Raw genomic sequence first — 9,968 nt, 5'->3', positions numbered from 1 at the left:
TCTACTTCTTGTCAATGCCTTTCGTCACTGTATTAACGTACCTAAATATGAAACTGGTTTTCAGAATAACAAATTTTATTTCATGGGTTGTTCAGTGACTCCGTTATATTCCTACAAACCAAATACATTCAGAATTTCCTTGTTTGGTCCTGAGTAACCATTGATGATAACTAGACTAAGAAACTAAGAAGAAGATCATCTTCAAGTACTAATCCTCAAAATCATCTGTCTGGAAAGAATATTAATATTGACTTGTGGCTTTTCTGGTGGCTTTATTACTATTTATTCAGTTTACCTGATACCGATCTGATCTCAGGAAAATTCCTATAAAGAAGTTCTGTGAAGTCAGCAAAACCGTAAGTTAATGGTTATCGGTAATAGAACGGTTTAGGTCTAAGAATGACTTCTATGCTGAATAGTTGGAAGCTTTTAACTTGGCAGTCATTTTAATCTGCTAATTATGTTTCCTCTTTCCCTTAACATCTACCCCTTCCTCCTTGAAGTAGACCTGTCTCCTTGCCTGGGTCTCATTCCCCGCCCCCCAGGATTTCACAGTCCCATTTTTGGTAAGCCAGAAATAACTTCTAAAACATTTGTTATGAAGTGTGCCAAGTGTACAAAACCAAGTATTATGCAAAATGATTATTTTCGTTAAACATTCAAGGCCGGGCCAGAACTAGGGTGAGGCAGAAGAGGTTAGCGTATGGGAGTTGAAGAGGTGCTGACCCTGCCTCTTGCTGACCGTGCAGTTGAATGGCCCAAGGAGGGAGAGCCTCCTGACATTTTATGCTAGGAAACCCTCTTGTCTCATCCTATTCCCAGGCCCTGCCTCGTAGGATCTAATTATTGAGTTTTTGTGAATCCAAAATGGTTTTCTAAATAAAATGCTATTATAACTGTGTTTTGAAACAAAAACATTATAATCTGAATTGAAGGGCATACATTTTAAAGAACTTCCAGATTCATCAGTATAGAGCTAATTAGTCCCCGTGGTTCTAAGGCACCAAAACCCAGATGCCTCTGAGACTCCTCCCCCAGGGTATGTAAACCCTCTCAGGGCAGGCCTTATCTGGTTCATTCTATGATCTAGTACCTTTCTCAGTGTCTGGTCCAGAGACATTTCTAATAAACAGGAAATGCTTTGATGAATCTTGGATATACAGTGAAAAATCTATCTGACTTCCAAAATTCTCTCACATGTTTTCCTCAGGTAAAAATGGTTTCATTCCAGAAGAACAACTGCAGAGAAAAATATATGAGACTGCTCAGTTGATTGTTTTTGGTATATTAAAACGTCCAGTAGGTCCAAATCAGGGCGGGAAAAATTTAGAGAAGAAACTTTTCTTGTCAAGATGTATCGCTTTGGTTTGTCACTAAAATCAGTCATTGAGCATTTGAACCCTCCCTCTGAGAACTGTCAGTCAACACTATTTGTGGATTAACCGGTCTGTACTCCACACTATTCTGGGTATTGTGGGGAAATTAAGAACAATACAGCAAGCACTATTGAGAGATTATTCTGTATAGGGTGGAGGGGTTACAAAGATGTTTGTTAGAGGACTCCGCATGAATAAAATAGTCTCAAACATCATAGACTTAGGAAAGAAAGACATGCCCCTGAGGCACCGTAAAAGTCAAGCCTTGAGAAGTGATGTGACACCAGAGTGCCTGGGAGCACTTAAAAGGGAAAAATTAATTCTCGTAAGAAAGAGTCCATGGAGAAGAAGACTTTTTTTTTTTTAATGTTTATTTTTGAGAGAGAAAACACAAGCAGAGGAGGGGCAGAGATGGGGAGAGAGAATCCCAAGCAGGCTCCACGCTGCCTGTGTAGAGCCTGGCACGGGGCTCCAGCTCACAAACCGTGAGATCATGCCCTGAGCTGAAATCAAGAGTCGGACGCTTAACCAACTGAGCTACCCAGGTGCCCCAAGAAGATGACTCTGAAATGGCCCTGAAAAGATCGACAGACCTCTCATAGATTGGAGAGTGATCCCAGAGACCGAGAAGTCCCAGAGGTGTGACGGGACAGAGTGTGGGAGAGGAAGTTTCAGGGTTGGTGTATTGGTGTGTGAAACAGGCTAGGAAGTGTAGGTGGGGGGAGATGGCAAAGAGCTATAGCCATACTAAGTATGTCCGGGGGTTATTCTGAAGAAAACCAAGGGTTTTTGAGAATCTGGGGGCAGTCAACATAAGTATATGTGTTGGAAATGAAGAAAAAGTGAGGTAGTTATTGATACACACAAATACACACACACACACACACACACACGCACACGTATTGAATGGTATATAAGTCTATGAATTAGAGCTTAACAAGAGAACTGGCCAAGCCTTGAACCTTTGACAAACACATTATAATTATGGGATATCTGTGAGGTGTTGATGTTTAAGACCAGGTCCTTGCCTTGGAGGAGCTTAGACTTTCCTCAGGCGACTGGGTAAAGCCAATATATGTAAAATACTTCAGAGATGGATGTGTGTGGTTTTATATCTTGAGAAAGGACAGACTGGAGTAGGTTGGAGTTGTATGAGCTACTTGGTGAAGTAGGATACGAGAGAAACTAATTTAGCAACACAAAACACAGTTTGCAAATAATTCATGAGTGATCAATTGAACTGGTCTTTAAAAAGCTCATTTAATTTAAATGAAACTTGGTTTATGTAAGTGCCGCTCTTATGTATGGGTTGCATTTTATGGCTTAAATCCATATAGAGCTATTGTAGATTCCATAGGGATTTAAAAACACCTAAGAACACTGTTTGCTTTGTCCTAAATATGACAGACGTTTTTTCCAATGAGAAAAACTTTCGTAAAGTCAGATTACATTATGTGTGTAAGCCCTTCTGTTATTTCAAAATGGAAAGCAATTGCTTAATATCATAAAGTGGCTCCAGAGCAGTGTTTTAATACATTATTCGATAATGTTATTAAACTTTTTTAAGTTTGTTTACAAGAACTGTTATGAGCTTCCTGTTGAGCCTCTGAGCTCCGATTACATATCAAATGGGATAAGTAGATAAAATTGTAAATGAACTAAAAGCAACAGTGTCTGGAAGGGGAGTGAAAGCCAAAATTCTTGTTTTGCTCAATCAGTCCGTTTCTTTTTATGAGTGTCTTTCATCCATGCAAAGAGTGCTGAACTCTTATGTTTTGTTTTCAATACCTTTATTGAGATATACTCACATACCATATAATCCGCTCATTTAAAGTGTGCAATCCAATGGTTTTTAGTGTATTTACAGAGTTGTGCAACCATCACCACAACCAGTTTTAGATTATTTGTATCACCCTAAAAGAAACCCCATATCGATCAGCAGTTACTCCCCAGGTCTTCCGCCCTCCCCCCAACAGCCCTACACCCCTCCTCCCATCCTAGGCAGCAGCTAATCTTTCCGGCTCTCTAGATTTACCTATTCTGGACATTTCACACAAAATGAATATCATATGTGGTCTTTGTGATTGGCTTTTTTGACTTAATATCATGTTTTCTAGCTTCATCCATGTTGTGGCACGTATCGATACTTTATTCCTTTCCATGACCAAAAATATCCCGTTGTTTGAAAACGCCACACTCGTTCATCCATTCTTCTGTTGGTGCGTATGTGGGTTGTTCCCATTTTTCGGCCATTGTGAACAATGCTGCCGTTGACATTTTGTACAAGTGTCTGCGTGGCCCTATCCTTCCATTTCTCCTGGGTATATGCCTAGAGGTGGAGTTGCTGAGTCTTATGGTAACTGTGTTTAAACTGTCTTCCAAAGTGCTGTGTCACTTTACATTCCCATTAACAACGCAGGAGGGTTCCAAGCTCTCCACGTTCTCATCGGCACTTGTTGTCGTCTACCTTTTTCATTACAGCCGTCTTGGCAAGCGTGAGGTGGTATCTCATTGTGGTTTTTATTTGCATTTCCTTAGTGACGAATTACAGTGAGCATCCTGTCACCGTTTCGAAAGAAGACACCATCCAGAAAGCTCAGTTCTAAACTGAGAAACTCAGAAAGTTCTAAAATGTATTATTAAGCCTAAGCAAAACAGTCAGTTTTATAGCCTTTGGCTTTGATTTGCTAGAAAGTGATGCTGCTTAATAATTACCATTTTGGTTCAATGAGAATTACTTGAATTAGTGACAGGATACGTTTAAAATGCATAGCAGCATTCCAGGTCTCATGAAGTGGTTATATGCAGTGCAAGTAAGAGAGACCTACTGCCTCAGCTTGCAGAAAGGAAGCAAAACGATCATAATTAGAAGTTAGAAGGATGTAATATAGGAGGGTTTTAAATATCAGGGTGGAGGGGCACCGGGGTGGCTTAGTCGGTTAAGTGTCCGACTTTGGTTCAGGCCATGATCTCACGGTTTGTAAGTTGGAGCCCCACGCCAGGCTCTGTGCTGACAGCTCAGAGCCTGGAGCCTGCTTCAGATTCTGTGTCTCCCCCTCTCTCTGCCCCTCCCCCGTTTGCTCTCTCTCTCTCTCTCTCTCAAAAATAAACATTAAACAATAAACATATGTACATACATACATATCAGGGTGGATAACACCAGCTGACCTTGAATAAGCAACACCATCTATAAAAAGGGCGTATAACGTTGATGTGATATATACACATAAATCTTTAGTTTTTACATTTTAAAATTGCAGCATGCTATTTAAGATCTTGTCTGAAAGCTGGATAATGAAGTAACTTATTTGGGGCCTGGTTAGCCCTAAATCCCATAATCATAGAATTCCTGGTTAACATCAAGCTTTCCTTTAAGTACATAATAAAAGCATACTGTTTTAAACAACCCAGCTATTCACATGTCATGAGAATAATCAGCCAAGAAACTTATCTTTTTGCTTCAAAGCTGTTGATTTTTATGTAAGAACGCTATACTTTTTCCAGGTTGTGTCCTAGTAATTTATTCGTCTGTATTAAAATTTTTAACAAGTTTCTGACAAAGAACAGGTGAGATGAGTCGGGAGTCATTGGAAGTTCAGCATAAAGTTCCTTTTGTCACCATTTGAAATCCTTGGACAAGAGGAAACAGATGGGTTTGGTTACATTATCCTTGCTGTGCCAAATAAACAGACAAAGACAACGTTAAATCTCCTTTTGCTGTGGGTCTGCATCTAGGCTAGGAATGGTGCTTGATGTTAACCATGCTAGCTTGTCAGCTGCTAAATATTTAACGATAGAAGCTCAAAATTGTAAAAATACACAGCATTAAAAAGTTTATTTGAATCCTCATTGGGTGACTTCATTTAGTTATGCCGGAGACATTTACTGGATGCTAATTAAGTATGAGACACTGCATGGGGCAGAGAAAGGGGCTTGGATGCCTTAGGAAGGTCTTCAGGGACCAAGGTAGCATTCAAAGTGGACTTTTAAACATGAGTAAAATTGGGATTCTCAGAGGGAAGATAAAGCTAAGAATGGCATTTACATCGTCAAAAAAAATCAGACACAGTTCTGAGTAAAGTCTTCCTCTCCGGGTTGAGGTGGGTAGCGTCCATACATAAAAGAAATAGCCAATGTCCACAAGGCTCATTCAGCGCTTCAAAAGCTGAGCCGTTCAAAAACCAACCAGCAAGACACAGAGGCCTGCCTTTACAGGGCTAGAGGAATATGCAAAGCAACTGAGAAATCATGATACATTATTAAAGAGGAAATGGGATGGTGTGGGCAGACGCAGTGTCCAGGCTGGGGGTTGAAAGAGGAATCTAGTGATTAAAAACCAAGCCCGCTCATCATACCCTCCTAGCATTCAGTCACATTCAAGAGAGCAACTTGACGAAGACATATTGGAAGGCTTTTGAATCTTTTCTTTGTCTCACAAAAATGTCAGAAGGCGGGGGGGGGGGGGGGGGGGGGGTCTCATTTTCAACGTATTCACCAAGTTAAAAGTTATCGCAAAAGGAGAGAATCCTTCAGCTAAAATGTTGATGGAATTTCAATTAAATTGGTGGATAGATCATGCCTATTTTTTCTCCTCTTCATCCCAAGATTCATTAACGGGGCAGTAAAGATATTAAAAAGGAATCGATTCGTGAGAATAATCTCACCATTGGGTGAGCGATTTCAATGGGAAATTTCTGGAAGACAGAAAAAAGTAAACTGGATGGAATAGATAGATAGTAGGGTGGAGAATCTGGAATGAACTGAAGCTATATTTGCGTGTGTGCGCCTATGTGTGTATAATGACGTAAGTGAAAAACTCATGATACGGTTAACTTGAGGCAAACGAAAAGCCGTACAAGAAAGGGAAGGAAACCTTAGTACACCGCGTGGTTCTGCGATGAACAATGTTTACGTACTCGTGATGATGTAAATAGCGATCAATGATTTAATCAAAATCAGTGATAGGATGCTATTAAGGAATGGAGAAAGAGGAAGAAGGCGTGAGCGAGAATGGTGAAACCAGTTCCCTGCCGAAAACTCTCCCATTGCTTCTGATAGAATAAAAGCGAAGTTCCTTGCTGTGGTTCTGAAATCCCCACACCGTCCAGTCCCCGTCTGCCTCCCTGATCTCATGTCCTCCAACTCTCCCTCCTGCAACCATTATATCCCACCAGACTTTTTTCTCTTCTGAGTCAGGGTCTTTCCTCTTCAGGGCCTTCGCCCTTGGTCTTTTCTCTGTGGAAAGTGTTCTTTTGGCAGAGAATAAGTTGGTTCCTGATACCCGATCTCCTCTTCTCCCACAGAAATAGAACTTCCGCTCGGTTCATGGCTGCCCAGAATAGAAACCACATTTCAAGTTTCTCTTGCAGCTAGGTATGCCTATGTGACTATGTTCTAGCCAAAAGGATGTAGGCAGAAGAGATGGGAAATCGCTGACTTGTGCCCTTATAGAGAGAGGACGTGCCCTTCTCCTTCTCATTCTTGCTGTTTGGAACACAGATGCGGCGAAACCATTTCAGACCATGCAAATGAGGAGCAAGAAAATAGAAGGAGCCTGGTCCCCTGGAAGGCCTACCCTCAGGGTGTTGTATGAGGCAAAAAGTAGACTTCACATGCTTAAACCCCTGTTACAGGGTCTGTTACATACACCTAATTACTAGGGCTGGCCCTAGATCATTACAGTACAACTCAGCTTGTCGCCTCAGAAGAACGTTTCTCGTCCACCCTACCTCAAGTCAGTCTTTTTAATCCCTATTACACGTTTTCATTTCTTTTTTTTGGGGGGGGGGTGTATTCATTTATTTTGCGCACACGCACAAGAAACAGCGAGAAAAAGCACAAGCAGGGGAGGGGCAGGGAGAGAGAGAGAGAGAGAGAGAGAGAATCCCAAGCGGGCTCTGCCCTGACAGTGCAGAGCCTGATGTGGGGCTTGAACTCACAAACCGTGAAATCATGATCTGGAGCCGAAATCAAGAGTTGGGGGCAGCTTAACCAACTGAGCCACCCAGGTGCCCCTACATGTTTTATTTTCTTTATAACACAAAGCAGTATGTGAAATTGCTTTATTTGGTTATTTGCTTTATAATTGCCTTTCTCCTAGAATGTAAGTTTCATGAACGCAACGATCTCATCTGTTTTGCTCACTGCCCGAAACAGTGCCTCTCTCTGTGAATAATATGCATTTGTTGAATGATTGATTACCTCACACTGCAAGTTGATAAAATAGATGAATCCATTGAAAAAGTGTGATACCCATATTACTTGGAAATGTCGAGGCAAATTTGGAGAAACCACTAAAATATTCTTAAATGGCTGCTTCTAGAAACCAGTGCTGACATGGGGACAGGTGGCACAGGATGCTGTTGCTTTTCATTATGAATGCTTTCGTACTATTTGATTGTTTTTATTTTTCTTACAAGAAATTTTTAATGTTTATTTATTTTGAGAGAGAGAGAGAAAATGCATGAGCGGGAGAGGGACAGAGCAGGGGCGGGGGACACACAATCCAGAGCAGGCTCCACACTCTGAGCTGTCTGCACAGAGCCCAACGCGGGGCTTGAACTCGCGGACCACAAGATCACGACCTGAGCCAAACTAGGACGCTCAGCCAACTGAGCCACCCAGGCGCCCTGCTATTTGATTGTTTTTAACTTGTGCATACATCGCTTTGGAAAAGGTCAAATTAAAAAAATAAAGAAACAACTCGATAAAACACTGTGCAGTCATCAAATGATGTGGTAGAAGGATGTTTGATGACACGGAAAGACATCCACAATATGAAAACAAAAAGAGTAGGTTACATAACATGTCAATATGCACAGCAGGATCCATTTTTGCATATGTATGGAGCGCATATGCATAAAAAACGCTGTGTTATAGTCAATGCATATGGCAAACTCCTAACTTTAGATGTAAGTGGATATTCAGTTTTATTAATAGAATCCGTTGTTCCTGATTAACAGTGTTGAATGGATATTTAAAGACTTTAGGTTTGAAGGGATACTGTGTTGTCTTCCTTCCCAGGGCTCCTACTGGTGTTGGCCAAGCCCTTCCGTTTAGCCATTTCATGAGTTTTACCTCTATTCTAGGAGCAGTGAGGCGCCACACTGAAGTGTGTTAAGCAGACACGGTGTGATAAAACTGGTTTTAGGCAGATTTCTCTCGGTGGAAGTGGTTAGGAAAGGCAAACCTTGAATCACAGAAATGAGTCAGGAAGCAATTGGGGTAATCAAGGCCGGAAATGGTGGATACCTAACATAGGACAGTAGCAGTCCCATAGAGAGAAAGGGGCTGTCTCAAGAACAATAGGATGTCGTTAGCCGGAAGGGTGGTAAGACTGAGAAGTGTGGATGCCGTAAGCTCCTGGAAAGCAAGGACTATTTTGACCTCGTTTACTACTCCATCCCAGGGCCCACCGAGCACAGTTTCTGGTACATATTGACATCAGTAAGTATTCGTGATCTAAAGAAAACGGAAAATTCAAAGAGGAGGCTCAGAAGTCTGATGAGGTTGTTTGGGTGAGAGATGGGCTGGTCACTGAGCAGTAACGGGAGGGCCAGCGTGGGTAGAGGGAGACCAGAGAGGAGCTTGGACTTGTAGCGTTATTGATTCCTGGTGCTCGTTCGTGCGAAGGCAGCCAGAGAACAGCTGCGTGTCCAGGGCCGTGGGATCTTGGCTCGAGATGGGTTTGAGAATCACCAGCATAAAGATGGTGCCTCGAGCCAGAAAAGGGAATAATACTTCATTAGGAGAGTATATTGGGTAAGACGAGAAGACAGGACGGGCCCTCCCAGCGGCCCCCCAATGAAAGGACAGGGGGGCCCACGGAAGAGGATCAGAAGGAGTCCGCTGAGAAAGGGGAGGGGAAATCTGGCATCTGTGGCGGTGAGGAACGCTGCCCATGAAGCATCAAGGTCAGTCCTGAAAGACAACCTTTTGCGTTTAGGACGGAGAGGTTGTTAGCCACATCCAGTGGGGTTTAGGATACACAGGGGAACTGGAGATGGGAACCATTTCACCTGGCCAAGGAGACTAACAGAGTGATCTACTACCTTTTCCTCCTTTTCAGTTTTTCCCCCTTTGATTTCAATAGGTCTCTGAACTTGTACCGACCGCTGCCTTGTCACCTTCTTATCAACGTTCCAGCCACTCGTCTGGCAGCAGGGAGCTTTTTCCACTCGGTCACCCTGGTAATCAGTGCACTCTCGGGACGCTGACAGGGACTTGTTTGTGGTGGTTCAGACTGTGGCTGCCACAACCAGTCCTCCCAGTACTTGGCTTTCCCTGCTGCATGGCTACATCCGTAGTTCCTGTGTGTCGTTTCCATCTCCCCTACAGTAAAGACACACACGTACGCAAATCCAGAAAAGAATAATAGACTTCGTAACATTAAAAATTAAGCTGCCGGCCCCTGGGTGGCCCAGTTGGTTAAGCGTCCGACTTTAGCTCGGGTCATGATCTCACAGTTCGTGGGTTCGAGCCCCGCGTCGGGCTCTGTGCCGACAGCTCAGAGCCTGGAGCCTGCTTCAGATTCTGTGTCTCCCTCTCTCTCTGCCTCTCGCCTGCTCGCATTCTGTCTCTCTCTCTCTCAAA

Source organism: Panthera pardus, unplaced genomic scaffold (assembly GCF_024362965.1).
Source record: "Panthera pardus isolate Hobbes unplaced genomic scaffold, ASM2436296v1 HiC_scaffold_22, whole genome shotgun sequence".
Classification (NCBI taxonomy): domain Eukaryota; kingdom Metazoa; phylum Chordata; class Mammalia; order Carnivora; family Felidae; genus Panthera; species Panthera pardus.
This window is presented reverse-complemented; position numbering follows the sequence as displayed.